The following is an 18,458-nucleotide window of genomic DNA, read 5'->3' on the forward strand; positions in this document are numbered from 1 at the left end:
GGAAACAGCATTTGTGATATAAATAATCATCATCATTAAAAAAAAAATGCAAGACTTCACAATGTAGCCCTGGTTGGCCTAGAACTTGATGTGTAGACCAGGTTAGCCTCAAACTCACAGAGATTAGCTTGCCTTTGCCTACTTCATATTGGGATTAAAGGCATGTGCCACCACACTTAAATATATATTATATATATTTTATATATACATTATATATATAATATATATTATAGTACTTTAATTTATATTCTTTCTAATAAATTATGAATTATAATCACTACTAGTTTTTTTAATTATATACCCTTGTCAATAGGAATTCAATTCTGGAAAGGTAAGAAGAAGCTGCAGCCACAAAGACTGACTGGCTGATTAGAAGTGCAGTGATGTGAACACATTGGGATGTTGTACCCAGAGGCTACCGTAGGCTACCTTTAACACCCCGATAACCCGTGCTTATCTACCTTCTCGGTTCAAACTAGCATCCTGTGACTAACACATAAAACTTTTTGGAGGTGGGAAGGAGTTGTGGGAAGAGAAAAAAATATGATCAGAATATATTACATGAAAAAATTAATAAAAAAAGGGATAAAAATGTTTAGAATCTGTTAACTTAGCACACCATTGGCTTGCACCAACCCAAAGGCTGAGAACAATCACCAGATGGCATCTGAGGCCTGTGGAAAACCTTCCTCTGTACCTCAGGGCGCCACCTCTCTGATGCACCCACCAGTTACTTTAAACTTGATTTATGAACAGCTTTGTTCTGTAAAGCTACAAAAGTTCGTGAAATTGCATCCACAGAGGAACACAGAACTGGGAGAAACCTAAATTTCTCCGGGACTGTCACTCAAATTTGGCTACAAAGTAAACTATCCCTGATTCTTTTTAAGGTCAGAACTGTGGGTCGGTGGTTTTTTTCTTATGTTTGGTTTTATTTTGCTTGTATTTCACATTGATACCCTATACCCACTAGACATTTTTACTACTACTATTTATTAACAGTTTGTTTTTAACTCTGATGGATATCTATGCCTTTTTTAATCTACCTTTTCACTTACATCTCAGCTTATACTAAAATCACTGTTCATTGATTACTCTCAATTTTCACTTAGCTACTTGTTTTTAACTTCCCCAAAGATGTTATCAAACCTACATATTTTTAAATCAACAGTTAGTTTATTAAGCACACAGATTTCTCAGCCATTATTGTTATGAAATCTGTTTTCCTCCTCCCCTTCCTCCCCACCCTTCCACCATCCTTTCCTCTCTGCCCTCCTCCCTCCCTTCTCCACCCTCACCTCTACCCCTCCTTTGGAGGCTTTAATTTTTTTCTCTCTTTTGGTTTCTCAAGCCATGTATTTTTATAAACTGAACTTAAAATTAATTGGGCATCCTCAATCTAAGCCGCGATATCTTTCATAAACTCTAAACTATTCTCAGTATTATTTCTTTAAAAATTACTTGGACACACCCTTGGAGGGGCTGCTTTCTGCTTCCTGGGCTGTGCTCTCAGACTTGTGGGAACTTGTCATGGTTCTGGCTTCTCACTCTTGCCCTCACAGCCGCACCTTCCTGCTCACCATTCTGGCTTGCATCTGCATCACTTTCCTACTCATTATAGTCCTTTCTTTCCTAGTATGCTCCCAAATATGTCCACTGACAATTGCTAGGTCTCAAAGAAACTGCGGACAGACAGATGGCTAGCTGAGGTGTCTATTTAACATGTCAAAGTGGAGGCTGGCCTCTAGGTTCTCCCAGCATCTCTCAGCATCTTTGGCATTTACTTGTTACAGAGTCCTACCTCTTTTCAGCATTTCTCACTCCTGCCCCCTACTCAAACCTCTCCATCTCCAGCTTCACTTCTCCTATAACACCTAGCCATTTTGACTAGTGCTCTCTTGATCTTTCTCTTGGCCTCTTGGTTCTTCTCCCTCTTTGGATCTTCTCCTGTGTTCTCTCTTTTCCTCTTCTCCACTTCCCTCCCCTCCTCACCTCTCTTTCCCCTCCTCCTCTCTTTTCCTCTCCAGTCCTCTCTCTCTTCCCCTCACCTCTTCCTCTCCCCTCCCCTCCTCTCCCATTCTTCCCCTCCTCTCCTCCCCTCCCCTCCTCCTCTCCTCTCTTTTCCTCTCCTCCCCCCTCCTCTCCTCCTCTCCTCTCCCCTCCCCTCCCCTTTCTCTTTTCCTCTCCTCTCCTCTCCTCTCCCCTCCCCTCCCCTTTCTCTTTTCCTCTCCTCTCCAATATTGGAATTCTCCCTCTAGTAGAGTTCCTATACTGAGGTGCCTATTTAGCAATAACTCTCAAACTTTTATTTCTAGAAATTCTACTAGTTTTATTTCAAATTGGTATCACTTTTTATAATTTCATATTCTATGTATCTATTTTCAAATTATCATTTATTTCATTAAGCACACTAAGCATAACTTCTTTAATATCTGAATCCAGTCATTAGAAAATATCTGAATTTGGATAAGACTGTCAATAGTATATATTTTTTGGCTGATTCTTACAAGTTTTGTACTGTTTCCTTATATGGTTAAGTTTTTAGTTACTCAAACGCCACCACTCTTTAAAAATAATTCACATAATCCCCTGTGGTAAAAGAGAGTCTGCATTTCCTTTTGACAGCAGCCTGGGGGCATTAACAGTTGGAAACCACCTTAAGCTATGTTAAAATGTGAAGTTCCCTGACCATCCTAAGCAGCTACAGGAGTCCATGAAAGGCATTGTAAGTGGTCACAACTCCTGATTCAGATAAGCAGCAAGGTATTCTTTACAAATAGAGTTAAAGATTAAAAAGTAACTGATCCCATCATTCTCTAGAGAAGGGGCCACTTTCATTCTGCTTAGCTTCTTACCTCAGCTTAAATCTAGATAGTCTTTTGTAAAAATCACTAACATAGGTCCTCAGTCTATTCTCCTCACTCACAGGCTTGTTCAAGACACTGAATCCCAATTTGGATTTGGTACTTATCTGGCCAGGAGCTGCTCAACTGTTTTTGTAGTTCTTTAGTGATTTATTTTAAATCAGTTTTCTCTGGGGATGAGCCCCTGATAGGCTTTCCAACCCCAAGTGCTTAGCCCTAAACACATGGACATACAAACAACACTAAAATGGGTATATCTATTGAGTTATACGTGTGTGTGTGTATATGTAGGTAGGTAGGTATATAATCTACTTAGTTACATGCTTATATGTATGTAAGTAACGATATTAACTGTAGAAGCAGAGGTCATAAATTTTGAGAGGTATAAGAAGACATTGGAAGATTTGAAAGAGAGGTAGGAGTGAAAATGATATAAATACATTATCTTTTTACATTATTCTTATATAAAATTTTCAAAAAAAATATTTAAAAAATGTATCTGAACTCTATGACTTTAAAAGGGTAATTTATCAAAATAATATTTTCACTTGTTATGCAGAAATAAATACTCTGTTATAATCATCACGCCCCTGAGAACTTAAACTTTATTCATTGACAAACTAATTTAAAGCATCATTCGTGTGTCCCCATTTTCTGGGCTGCATGACAAAGGCTTGTGTGTGCTGGCACAACTGTCAATCTGTCCATCAAACAGGCAACTGTGAAACTCAGTCATCTGAACATCCTGATACAGGAGCAAAAAAAGGCCTCCAAATACTTTTCATTCAATTTAAGAAACTTATAAATTTAAACAAAATTAAAATAAGGATAGCTGTGATAAAAAGAACAGTGTTTATTCTTTCAAAGAGTTGTTTCACAAGGCTTGTTTATCTGATTTTAAAAAATTGAAGTTAAAACAACTAGCTAATTCATTCTCCACCAAACAGGCCTTATTTTGTGGGTTAAATTGAGTTCTAATCCCCAATACCTGAGAATGTGAGTGTATTTGAAAATAGGATCATTGCAGGTATGATTGGTTAAATCAAGATGAGATAATACTAAAGTAGTGAGGGTCCCTAACTTAGTCTGCCTATATCTTCACAGAAAGAAGAGACATATAGTCACACTGAAAGATGCTGCTGTGATGTCAGAGGTACAGATGGAGCAATACCTCCAATTTAGAAAAGACAGGGAGGGATCCTCTCCCAACGGCTATGAAGCGAGCACAGCTCTGCCAGTACCTTTGGTCCAGGGATTCATCCTCTAGGGCAATGGTTCTCAATCATCCTTATGCTGACTCTTTAACACAGTTCCTCATGTTGAGGTGACCTCAACCATAAAATCATTTTCATTGCTACTTCATAACTATAATTTTGCTACTGTTATAAATCATAATGTAAATATCTGGTATGTAGGATATCTGATATGTGACCCCCATGAAAGAATTGTTGAAAACCCAAAAGGGCCATGACTCACAGGTTGAGAAACACTGCTCTAGGACTATAAGACAATAGACTTCTGTTATTATTAAACCACATGGGGGTAGTTTATTTCAGCAGCTGGAAGAATGTACTCTACTGAAATGTTAGTTTGCATCTTGTATCTTATAAGCAAGTGTTGATGAAATTCTAAGAATATCACTTAGCATAAAAGTACAGAGTGATAATAATGCTTTATGCCAAGGATTCATATATTTGAATTCTAATTCTTTCAGGGAGATTAACTTCTTGTCATTTGTTTCAATACATCAAAATAATATTATACATTCTGATTCATAAAATTTGGAATAAAATGAAGTCTTTACCTCTTTCATTTCTCAAAAATAATTAATAACCAATAAATAACACATTGCAAATTATGTAAATGAAACCAGGCAACATTCTAGAACCTCCTACCTAGCATATTATATAAGGGGTGAACCTTTTCCTAGCAGGTATCGGAGTAAAGTGGGGTGCGAGCAAAAGGCTGTCACTGATGCTCACAGTTGCTAATCTTGGAGAAAATAACTGGCCACAGTGTAAGAAAGAATCAACTCTATCTGGGGAAATGGGGATAGGATCCTTATTTTGACAATAGAATCACTCTTGCTATTTTTAGGGGATCTTAAGAATTTTTGAATGATGAAGCTGAAAGGTCTTCACAAATATTCTCAGCACTCAGCCTCCAGATGAGGTAGAAGGGAGGGTGGGTATCCAACAAAGTGAATTGTCTCTCAGTGTGGAAATAAAATGGCTGGGGAAATAAAGGCTAAATAACTCATGTACATACACAAACCATGTCATTAAAGGAGTTCCCCATTATTCACTAGCTATTCACACCCAAGCTTTCCTCAAATGGCTGGGCCTAGAAAAGCTCAATATATTCAAATTGAGTAATAATTAAAAACCAGCTAACAGTTAATGCATACAAAGTACTGCAGAAAAACAACATTGGAAGAGGATTCAGTGTATGACAGATATGTCATGAGGCAAAACTTATGACTAGGAACAAAACAGATGAGAAGTGCTGACACAAGTTGATAACAGACATGCTGGCCAAGCACACTCTGTAATAGATTGAGAAAGGGATAAAAGTTGGCTACTACCATAAAAAGAACCAACTTTTAATAAAAGCAAAATACAATAAAACATTAAAGATAATTATCTGAGTTGGTAAGTTCAGGAGAGAAGTAAACCAAGAAAATAAAAGCATTTTCAGAAATGAAAAAAGAGGAGAGGATATTGAAAATAGGATTGATGGATGTGGACAACCTAAAACAATAAAACCTTCTAAGGGATTAGAAGAGCAATGATAGCAAACAGGAGAGAAACAAAATAACACAAAATATAGCAAGTTAAAGACAGTTAACAAAATACTGAAATACAATTAAAGTCTTCAAACTAAAGGCTATCAATTCTCTCAGCAGACAATTCAAGGCACTCTATGATACTCACTAAAAATCACCTCAGAAAACACACTAAAGTTGAGAAATGAAGAGTACAGTCTGTCCAGAAACTATATAAGATACATAAGAGAAAGGAATGTAATAGACAACTTTTATTAGCATGAGCTGTGAGTAACCATTAACCTAAATTTTTGAGAAAGGAAAAGAAGCTGATGAGTGGTTGAACTGGCCCGAGACCGACAGCTCAGGGTACCAATACCATCAGTAATTATTAAATACTATAACTTAAACATAGTGATCTATTTAAAGTATGGGGGCACATACAAAAGTAACATATCTAGTGAAATCAGGGGGCAGATAAAGGAGATGGGAACAGAGACAAGTTCTATTAGCCTGCTATGGTAGCACACCTGTAATCTCAGCTGTTAGGAACATGAGGCAGGAAGACTGAGTTCAAGGCAAAACAGGGCTACATCCCAAGACCCTGTCTCAACAACAACAAAATTGTTCATGACACAGACTTAAAACTACATTTAAAGAAAAACAGAAAGCATGTCTTCCACTCATGAATGCAGGAACAGCATCTTGTCATAGACAAATAGAAAACTGGACAAAAGGTTCTTTATAAAAACAGCAATGAGTAATGTTGCTCTTATCAGGTCAGACAAGCTCAACAGAGAAACAATACAAGAACAGAAATACACACGCATTTACAGAAACCCGTGTGTGGTAGAGGTGCATTTACAGAAACCCGTGTGTGGTGGAGGTGGTCCTGAAGTCAGAGGACATGTCAGTAAAGATTTCTATGATTATTAAGGAGGAAGAAGAACAAGAAAGAATGAAACTGAGTATTTTGCTTACTTTTTGCCCAAATTCAACTCTAAGGAACCTAAACAACTTAAATATGAAAACTGGGCATTAATTCTGTGACTTGAAGAAAAATTTTTAATGTTTAACAAACAACATTAAAAAGGAAATGGGTCTATAAAGAACTCATTGATAAATTAAGTTTCTATTTGTAAAAAAAAAATAAATGTTTGTAAAGATAAATAATAAAGAACTGGAGAATTTTTAAACTGACAAAATACAGTTTAGAATATTTTATAAAGAGCCACTACAAGTCAGAAACAGGACAAAGCCAAAGGAAAAGTAGATAAAATTGAATGGGACTTTAAAAACTATTAAGCTAGCCAAGTAGTATAAGAAAGAAAACAAATATTCAACTTCATTTCCAGGGAAGCAAAGCCAAATTTTAAAGAAATGCCCATATCCCAACTCATAGGTCTGAGGTAAGAGTTTAAAGAACCAATCACAACAGGGAAGTACTGTCTGCAGGTGGAGCACAGATCAGTACAACCTAGCTGGGTGGCTAGGCATTATTGAGGAGTTGAAGACTTCAACTCCCAGAGTCACAAAATCTCTTTTCAGTATGTGCCTCAGAGAAAGGAGCCTTTCCAACCCAGCACAAAGTGGGTATGTCCATGACAGTCCAAAAGTGCACCTGCACCATGACAACACACAGCGACAACAGTGTGTAGACACAGTTATGGTCTGCAAGCAAGAATGGCAGAGAAAAGGCATACACAACACAACAAATGGTGCGTCTCCACTACTCCTGGTGATAAAGGGGGACAGGAAAGCAAGGAAGCTAGCATCACAGTGCTAATGTTAGCAGTCATCTCTGAGGGATGCAGTGGAAAGCTCTAAGAGGGAAGACGGGTGGGCATGGAGAGGCTGCTGAGTAGCACATGAAACACTCTATAATAGGACCTGGGCAGTGTCATCACAGGGTTGATTTTTATCATCATTCCTCACATTATCCTGGGCCAGCCAGCTACATAACTTGCAGAGTCCACAAAATGAAAATGATGAATTATTTAAGAAAAATAAATAAATGGAGAAAACATTTTGATTCAAGGGTGTCTACCTGTCATGTTTATCACAGTTACTCAGACTCCACACCCATCCTAGACCTTCCTTGCTTTGGCACCCAGACTCCACACTAGGGAAGTGTTAGTGACACTACTTGGTAGAATCCGAGAGCAGATTGTCAAGAACCTGTCCCTGTAAAATGGGTGTGGGGTGGCAGGAGGTAGGACAACTGTGAGCCAGGCCGCAAGCCTCCAAAACACTCCCCATCATCACAGCAGACTCAAGCACACAGCACCAATTTGAAAACCAATTTATAAAGTTATTAAGAATTTCAAGGTCACAGGGCATTAGATTCTTTGCAAGGGCAAGGTCATATGCCCATGAAACCAGCCTCCATCCTCAGGTACCTACCTCTGTGTGTGTGTGTGTGTGTGTGTGTGTGTGTGTGTCCTGCACATTTCACAGTTTTGTGTGTTTGTTATGCTGGGTCTGTGTGAATGTGTCTGTAGGACAAGGAAGAACAAACTATGTACCCTTGTGTTTGACAGTTCCCTGGGCAATGGCCCAAGCAGAGGGGTGCTAAGGAGACCTGAAGTGATGGGGATACTAAGTTTTCAGATTGGATATATGACTGCCACTTATTCACCAAAATGTTCATGTATCCAAATGTGGACCTGCATGCTTAGAGGCTGTTTTATAAATTACGTATTTATGCTTAAGATCATGGGCAATTAATTCCACAGCATGCTAAGCAATTTAACATAATTGCCCTTGGCTATAATCTTGGTGCCAAGAACCTCCTACTCTTTGATTCTAGTTTTTTTCCACTAAGTTGTAACTGGAAAAAAAATACTATGTTTTGGTAGGTCAATTTATGAAATCTAATAAAAATAAACACAAATATGTTAAATCCCTAATATGCTAATTTACATTGAAGATTGGATAAACATGAAGTCAGGAGGCACTTTACCTGTCATCAGGGGAGCGCACAGTTTCATTCCAATGTCCTTTGGCCTTTGTCTTCCTTATCTTCATTCTTTTTAAATGTTGTTGTACATTTGCTATATACCAAGTGTTATGAAATACAGATAAGTGGTCAAGGTCTCTTGACACACACAGCCAAAAGCTGTGTTCAAACGCTATAAGCCGTGGATTTTATAAACACATAAAATGTATTCAAAATTGAAATATGTGGTAAGTTTCCCTATCCACCAGATTTCAAAAGCTTAATGAGAAAAAAGGTATATGAAATGTATTACTAATGACTTTTCATATTGATTATATATAGAAATGATACATTTAGCCATATTAAATAAAGTATCTTTAAATTTTATTTCACCTCCTCTTCATTTTTTTAATACACTAGGAAAGTATTACAATTTTTCTGAATTTTACTTCTATTGTACATTATGGGTCTAAGGGTGTTCTCTCTTAGTGTTGCTATAGGATGTATGAATGAGTTCTCTACCTATAATTTTAAAATGCTGTGTCTAAAAGTATTTAAAATAACAAACATATGAAATCTACTCAACACTATTAATATTTATTGACTGTGTACTGTCTCCCTTGGAATTTCAGACATTAGACTATCTGCAATTACCTAAGCCCTATTGGTTCTCCCTGTGTGGCAGGTATGAGCAGAAAGCAGTCTTGATGGAGACATGGCTGTTACTGTAATGCTCTGAAACTGTCTCTCTTACCTCTCACATGTCCCTGAAAGACTTGCTGAGCCCTGATGTCACAGCATGCTTCCCTCCCAGCACAGACACCTTTGATTGCTTACAATCTGGCACATTAGGAATATTTTCTCACAATTTCATGGAGAGGAAGAGGCAAGATCTCTTTTCAGATAACAAACTCTTACTTTTATCAAGTGCCTATTAAGGAGAGCTATGGGAATTCATGCCAAAAAAGCATTTTTCATATTAAATTATTACATGTTGAAAGAGTAACACAAACTAATTTCTAAATCACATTTCAAAGCTGTATAACACACAATAACCATATTGATATTTGTGAGACTGAATGAAAAAGTTCACTTTAAAATATGCAAAGAAATGAGAAATATAGTATATAATAGTACAAAGACAAAAACTGTCAAAACCCCAGGCATATATATATATATTACCAATTAGTTCATAATGTTGCATGCTCTACAAAATGCTTACATCCCCTTCCTATTCTGAAAAACAGTTTGCTTTACTATATACTGATAGTATAATAATTAAATAGCATAGCTGTCTTAAATACATATCAGACGACATGAATGTATGTAAATTGGTATAATAAAATGGAATAAATATGGAAATTGGAATCAGAACTATGATACTAGGGCTGGGGTGTACTTCATAGGTAGAGTAGCTGTGCAGCATGGTGAGGCCCTGGGGTTTTATCTATAGCACCATATATACGTACACACATTCACACATACTAAACATAACGTGACCCTTACATGGCTTGGGCTGGTCACAAGCTTAATGATTCTTAGCTTCTCATAGGAAAAATTGGAAAAGTTAGGATTGAGCATGCAGAAAATCCAAGACCCAAATTTTATATATATACATATATATATGTGTGTGTGTGTATGTATATATGTGTGTATGTATGTGTGTGCTTGCGTGTATGTATATGCATATATATATATAAACAAAGTGAAAAATTATACTATTATTATATTAAAAATAAATTTATTGTTTTAAACATCTACCCTTTCATTAATATTTTGAAAAGTCATTATGCCAAAGAATAACAAAATATCTAAAACATATTAAATTTCACTTTTGTCAGACATCTTAGTGTATGGTAATAATTAAAATTTTACCAATGAATTGAAAATAAGAAGACATTTGATAGTTACAGTAAAATTCTGGAAATGAGAAGTCATAGAATTAACAGGGCTACAGCAATGACTGAATGTATTCAGATAAGCTTCATGTATTTCTCAATCCACTTGCGGTTATATAGTAGACCCTGGTATAAAATTAAGCTTATCAAGAATGGTTATTTTTATCTATTTTATACTTCTAAAATGAGTAGAGAACCCCTGGTTCATCCATTTTCTTTGCTGTCTTTAAACCGTATGGGAAGGTTGGGACAAAGAATGTGATGTCTCCTCTCTGATATGGACCACTCCAGAAGGGCGTGCAGGAGGGGTAGATGAAGGACACCTTTTGGCATGTAGGGGTAGATGGGAGATAATGTTATTAGCATTGGGAGAAAACGAAATGGATATTTTGTGCAATTAATCAAATAATATTAGGCTTAACTATAGGAAACGTTCAAATTTGTGTTGCTACAGGTTTTTAAAAGATTAAAAAACAAAATTCTAAGAAAATAAAACAAGTTGGTAATCATGGTTATGAGAAAGCAGAGCATTAATGGAAAATGTGTTTTTTTCTGAACATTCTTAATAAGGCTGTTTGTATTATAAAAATGAAATATGCAAATTTGTTATTTACCTGAATATAATATAAACATATAATGAGAAGAGCTTTGACTATTTGAAATTATTTTACACAATTCATTATGAGATATTCTTTGAGATTCCATGAGCCTAATACTTTATTGTCCTAACAAAATGTCATTCAACTTATTGGAAGAAGATTCCACCATGCTGATAAGACAATCATGCCATATATATTCATACCTAGAAAACATCCAAACATATGCACCTTCAAACATATATTGGTGGACTGAGAGAGAACTAATCAAAAAGAGAGAAGGGGAAAGATGTGGCTGGGCTTCCTATTATCATAGTTTTTCATTTAAATATTTTTTTCATTTTACATACCAACCACAGTTCCCCCTCTCTCCCCTCCTCCCACTCACCCTCTCTCACCCACCCCACCCCTCATCCACTCCTCATAGTGGGTAAGACCTCCCTTGGGAAGACAACACAGGCTGGCATACCAAGTTGGGGCAGGACCAAGCCCCTCCCCCATGCATCAAAGCTGAGCGACAGGGAATGGGCTCTAAAAAGCCAGCTCATGTACCTGGGATAAGTTCTGGTCCCATTGCCAGGGGCCCCACACACAGATCAAGCCACACAACTGTCACCTACATTCAGAGGCCTAGTTTGGTCCCATGCAGGCTCCCCATCTGTCAGTCCGGAGTCTGTGAGCTCCCACTAGCTCAGGTCAGCTGTCTCTGTGGTTTTTCCCATCATGATCTTAAACCCACCCCCACCCCACGCCCACCCCCAATGCTCATATAATCCCTCCTCCCCCTCTTCAACTGAACTCAAGGAGCTCAGCACAGTGCTCAGCTGTGGGTCTCTACATCTGCTTCCATCAGTTACTGGATATAGGTTCTATGATGACAACCAGGGTAGTCACCAATCTGGTTACAGGGGAAGGGTAGTTCAGGCACCCTCTCCACTTCAAAAAAATCAGTAGCCCTCCTATATACAAATGGGAAATGGGCTGAAAAAGAAATCAGAGAAACATCACCCTTTACAATAGCCACAAATAACATAAAATATCTTGGGGTAACTCTAACCAAACAAATGAAAGACCTGTATGACAAAAACTTCAAGTCCTTGGAAGAAATTGAAGAAGATATCAGAAAATGGAAAGATCTCCATGTTCTTGGATAGGTAGGATCAACAGTAAAAATGGCAATCTTACCAAAAGCACTCTACAAATTTAATGCAATCCCTATCAAAATCCCAACACAATTCTTCACAGACCTTGGAAGAACAATACTCAACTTCATATGGAAAAACAAAAAAAACCCAGGATAGGATAGCTACAACAATCCTGTACAATAAAGGAACCTCTGGAGGCATCACCATTCCTGAGTTTAAGTTCGACTATAGAGCTATAGTAATAAAAACAGCTTGGGCCGGGCGGTGGTGGCGCACGCCTTTAATCCCAGCACTCGGGAGGCAGAGCCAGGCGGATCTCTGTGAGGTTGAGGCCAGCCTGGTCTCCAAAGCGAGTTCCAGGAAAGGCGCAAAGCTACACAGAGAAACCCTGTCTCGAAAAACCAAAAAAAAAAAAAAATTAAAAAAACAAAACAGCTTGGTATTGGCATAAAAACCAACATGTGGATCAATGGAATTGAACTGAAGACCCTGACATTAATCAACACATCTATGAATACCTGATTTTTGACAAAGAAGCCAAAATTGTACCATGGAAAAAAGAAAGCATCCTCAACAAAAGGTGCTGGCATCACTGGACATCAACATGTAGAAGACTGCAATTAGATCCATATCTATTGCCATTCACAAAACTCAAATACAAATGGATCAAAGACCTCAATGTAAATTCAGTCACACTGAACCTGATAGAAGAGAAACTGGGAAGTGTGGGCCCTGGCCCCCCACTGTGAGTGGCTGCCACCTTGCTTGCCGACCTTGACCAGATGTCCTCCCTATGCTAATTCCCTGCCGGTATCCACCCTCCTGAATGCTTTAGGGAAGTTCCTTGTTTGTGTATCCTGCATATTGGGCGTTAACAGCTTAGATGCAAGAATGTAGAACATTCAGTAGCAAACTTCTGCCCTCCGGGGATCCGCCATTGTGCTGTAAGCCTGTATTTAAGGTTTCCTCCCTCTTTCAATAAACGGCATTCGGCTGGCACTCGGCTTTCAGCCGTGGTGAATGACTCGCTGTCTCTTGTCCCTTATTTTTTAATCCACAGCCCCTCGCTCGGACATGGTGAACGGGTGGTGATAGCGCGGGCGTTATCCCTACAGGGAAGTAGCTTTGAATGCATTGGTACATGAGACCACTTCCTAAATATAATACCAGTAGCATAGACACTGAGAGAAACAATTAATAAATGGGACCTCCTGAAACTAAGAAGCTCCTGTAAGGTAAAGGACAGGGCCAATAAGACAAAATGGCAGCCTACAGAATAGGAAAAGATCTTCACCAATCCCACATCTGACAGAGGGCTGATCTCCAAAATATATAAAGAACTCAAAAAACTAGACATCAAAATACCAAATAATCCAATGAAAAATGGAGTACAGAATTCTCAACAGAAGAATCTCAAATGGCCAAAAGACACTTAATGAATTGCTCAACATCCTTAGCCATCAGGGAAATGCAAATCAAAACGGCTCTGAGATACCATCTTACACTATCAGAATGGCTAAGATCAAAAACACTGATGACAGCTTATGTTGGAGAGGATGTGGAATAAGGGGAACACTCCTCCACTGCTGGTCGGAGTGCAATCTTATATAGCCACTCTGGAAATCAGTATGGTGGTTTCTAAAAAAATTGGGAATCAACTTACCTCAAGACTCAGCGATATTACTCTTGGGCATATACCAAAAGATGCTCAACCATACCACAAGGACTATGTTCATAGCAACATTATTCGTAATAGCCAGAACCTAGAAACAACCTAGATATCCCTCAACTGTAGAATGGATAAAGAAAATGTGGTACATTTACACAATGGAGTAATAATTAGCTGTAAAAAAAACAATGACATTATGAAACTTGTAGGCAAATGGATGGAACTAGGAAAAAATCATCCCGAGCAAGGTAACTCAGACCCAGAAAGACAAATATAGTATGTACTCACTCATAAGTAGATATTAGACACAAAGCAAAGGATAACCTGGCTACAATTCACAACCCCAGAGAAGCTAGGTAACAAGGAGGACCCTAAGAGGGACATGCATGGATTGCCCCAGGAAGGGGAAATAGTTAAGATCTCCTGGGTAAACTGGGAGGGGAGGTAGGGGGATGGGGTAGGAGGTGGAGGATGGGAACATGAGGGATTGAGATGGCTGAGTTGGAGGAGGGGTGGAAAGGGAGAACAATTAAAGAGATATCTTGACAGAGGGAGCCATTATGGAGTTAGGGAAAAATGTGGTGCTAGGGAAACCCCCAGGAACCCACAAGGATGACCCCAGCTAAGACTATTATCACAGTTATTAAGTAGAAACTCTAGGCAAATAGGAAGAAATGTTAACCATGAAAACTAATGCCTCTAAAGAACATGAGGCCCCTATGGAATCCAGCTTCCTTATGTTTGTGAACTTATTTTTGTGATTTCCTGATAAACCAGCCAAAATTCTAATTATCTTTTAATATTCAACCAGTATTTTAGTCCTTGGGTAGAAAAAGAAAGAAACAAATAAAAACTCTCAAAGCCATATTCTTTACAGGACAATTTTCAATTCAAAATGAAAGAAAATATTTGAGCTCCATGTGTGTAAAAATTCTAATAAGTTATAGTATATCTCCTAATTGAGTTACAAAATATAATAAATGGTACAACTGATTTACAAAATATGTAAGCTGGAGTCTGGGGGCCAAATAAATATGCTGGTGAGGGAATTCATGAGCTGGATAAAATCACTGGTGAAGTTAGGGCAGGGAGAGAAGAGATTTCAGCCCCAAGATACCTCATGGAACTAATTTTTTAAAGTTGTTGGACTTTATAAAGTGCCATGCATTATCAGTAGCATTGTTCAAAGTAGAATACTGGAGGTGCTATCTAGCTCTCTTTATGATTAGCAGGAAAGAGCATATATGGGATGATGGATGGAAGGCAAAAACCACTAGAGGAAAAGAGCTAAAAGAGTTGAGAAACTAATGAATTAAAGACTTTATTTACATATAACAAAATTGCCAAGAATGATGACAAGCTTTAGAAAGACTAACAAGGGTCCTAGGGTTAAAGTTAAGATATGAGAAGATGAGCACAAACTAATAACTACTACAGGAAGCAAGCTAATGGAGAATGCTGTTGGATGACATGAGAGCCAAAGCTGAAAATTTTAGAAAGGAGGGGGAAATGGTCTGGAAACAACAGTGATGAGGATTAGGGAGGACACTCTATCTCCACCCTTAGATGCATGTGTTAAGGATGGCAGAAAGAAATGGCACCACTGCTGTGGGATGGTCTGTATGGCAAATGTGTTGCTGATTGGTCAATAAATAAAACACTGATTGGCCATTGGCTAGGCGGGAAGTATAGGTGGGACAAGGAGGAGAATAAAGCTGGGAAGTGGAAGGCTAAGTCAGAGAGACACTGCCAGCCGCCATGATGACAAACAGCATGTGAAGATGCCGGTAAGCCACGAGCCACGTGGCAAGGTATAGATTAATAGAAATGGGTTAATTTAAGCTATAAGAACAGTTAGCAAGAAGCCTGCCACGGCCATACAGTTTGTAAGCAATATAAGTCTCTGTGTTTACTTGGTTGGGTCTGAGTGGCTGTGGGACTGGCGTGTGACAAAGATTTGTCCTGACTGTGGGCAAGGCAGGAAACCTCTAGCACACCACTTTAGAGAGCCAAAGCAGAAATGCTTTCACAACAGTCTTCAGTTAGGCCTCGAGTGTGAAGGGAATATTTTAAGAAGGTATAAGGACTTTTTGATTGTTTTTGACATTCAGTGTGAGTTCCAGCAGCACAGTGAACAGATTCCAGAGTGGGAGAGGTGGTCGTGAGGTCAAATGAGAGACATGGAGTTACTGACAGCAGGCTTGAGCATTCCCCAGCATTGTAAGCCCACACCTGGTGGAGGCTGTATCAGACAGAATTGTAGGGGATACTCTGTGATCTTCCCTGAGGGTCTCAAGACTGTGAACTTGGGGGAAATCACTGTCCTTCTATTGTTAACAGTCTGTAGAAAAACTAAGAACCAGCCACAGATAAAGGAAATTGTCTAGCAATCTACTCCTTTCCTAAACAGTAACTTCATCCTTTCCTTGTCACTTAGGGCAATGTGAGCTTCTTTGAGTAAACTCCCTCCTTCCAGAGTTTCTTTTGAAACTGTCTGTTAAGAACACCTTTCTTGGTGCTGTTCTTCCAGAGGACCCGGGTTCAATTCCCAGCACCTATATGGTAGCTTACAACTGTTTGTAACTCCAGTTCCAGGGTATCTGATACCTTCACACCAATGCATAAATTTAACATAAAATAAAGTTAAATAAATTTAAAAAAAGAACAGCTTTCTAAGTAAAAGTCCATACCATGGTTCGATTCCCTGTACTCAGAAAGGTAAGAAACAGTTTGGAAATCACAGGTGAGAGGGTGTTTGTTGGAATATCAAATTAGAAGTGATTTATTGAATGTACTGAGGTAGGAAGGCAAAAGGGCAGATTGAAGGTCTTGAGCAAGATGACTCCATCCATGGCAACAGCAGAGACAGGTGTCTCTATGAAGGGCCACAGTGTTCACGGTGTGACAGTGGTACTGTAAGACGGCTTCTCTTGCAGGATAGGTGCTGAGGCACTTCTTTGCAAACCAGGTGTTTGCTCCTATTGTGCCTTTGAGTTCATTCACTTGAAACTGTTACTGGCAACTACAGCTCAGTTTTGGTGAGCATCAGATTGTGCCACACACCTCAACAAGCGTGCACTAATCATTCTCAGTTTGGTGTTATTATTAGCCTCCACATATCTCCCATGAAGAAACAGTCACCAAGTGATTCAGTAATTTGGATAAGGCTTCCACTTAGAAGCTAGGAGAATCAGAACGCCAATATTAACACTAGCAAGCACTCTGCTATACCATTTTAAAAGATGAGACTTCGAGGAGTGACACCCTAGTCATCCACTTAAATTTCAATAAATGGATGGAAATTAGAATTGGTCTTGATTCCTATGATCTAGTTTTCTTTCTTTTCTCTTTCACTGAAAATGATGATTTATTAATATTTTTGAAATGTTTAAGATTATAGAAAATGACTGTGCACTTCTGAGGACACATACCTATGCTCTTTGACTGCTTAAGTAACATTGTTATTTAATCGACTTCAGTGAATGTTTCCTGTGATTACTGGAGACACATTTCAGCAAATAGAGTAGGAGCCCGTGTCAAACGGATTTTTAGAAAACATCATTAAAATGAACTTTAAAGGCATTTTAAAATTATTTAGTTTTTCAACAAAGATGCAATGCAATGAATGTATATAAATTATTTTAGAACAGAAATCAACATTTTTTCACATTTTATTTTATAAAATAAATTGCTTGTCTCAAGCCTTTAGACATTTCTGTTTTAGAAAAATTTTTTCCAATTAAAAAATAATGGTTTAGCTAAAAACAAAACAAAATTCAACAAAACTCCACATGATAAAACATTGGTTACATATCAACTCATATTGGAGATACATTTCATTTTAAAAGAGAAAGGAACAGAAAGCCTATAGCACACAGAAATTATGGATTTATTACCATTTTTATGCTTTCAGAACATGCAGCTTTCTACTCTAACTGCTGAGGGGTGAGTGTTGAGAGATCTCTGAGATGAAACTGACAATGTGCTGGTGAGTCTGGTTTTAAGGCATAACACTGCAACACATTTTAGTTGGCTTAATGACACCACCACTTCAATCCACTAACAGTCACTATGTTTTTAAAAACATTTAAAAATAGTGTCAAGTATTTTATTCCCCGACTTCTTTTTCCTTTGGGCACTGATACAACTGTCCTGTGTCTTACCACCCTCTCTAGAGTGAAGCGACACACAGATACACTTCTCAACTGCTTCATTCGGGTGCTGTCCCATTTTAACTTGTCTCTGTCATCCATCCATTCACTCAACATGAATGATGGGCTGCTATGGGGCAGGGGCTGTGAAAGGGACAGAGTCTTGCTGTCATGAGGCTGTGGTTCCTTTAGTACATATTCCAGGTATTTTAAAAGAATATTTTTGTATTAGAGCAACTTTAAGCAAATCTTGAAAATTTCACGAGTGGTTGCAATTCTGCTCTTTTCCACTCAATTTCACAATAATCTGTAGCTTGGAGTCTCTCAACAAACATTTTAAAATGGTCTTTTTCTATCTTTTGTGCAGCATTAAACAATGGCTGAGCCTTTGTCCAGATAGCCTTTGCACATGTAGGAGAAAAAAATAATAGTG

The 18,458-nt window shown here is 38.2% G+C and overlaps 1 protein-coding gene across 1 annotated transcript in view; it reads right to left on the reverse strand.

The window, feature by feature from the left end:
• Window positions 1-18,458, reverse strand: part of Iqcm (IQ motif containing M) — a 353,128-nt gene that overhangs the window by 279,296 nt on the left and 55,374 nt on the right. The gene's annotated exons all lie outside the window — the stretch shown is intronic.

Source organism: Peromyscus californicus, unplaced genomic scaffold (genome assembly GCF_007827085.1).
Source record: "Peromyscus californicus insignis strain IS unplaced genomic scaffold, ASM782708v3 Scaffold_8__1_contigs__length_139910024, whole genome shotgun sequence".
In the NCBI taxonomy this organism is placed as follows: domain Eukaryota; kingdom Metazoa; phylum Chordata; class Mammalia; order Rodentia; family Cricetidae; genus Peromyscus; species Peromyscus californicus.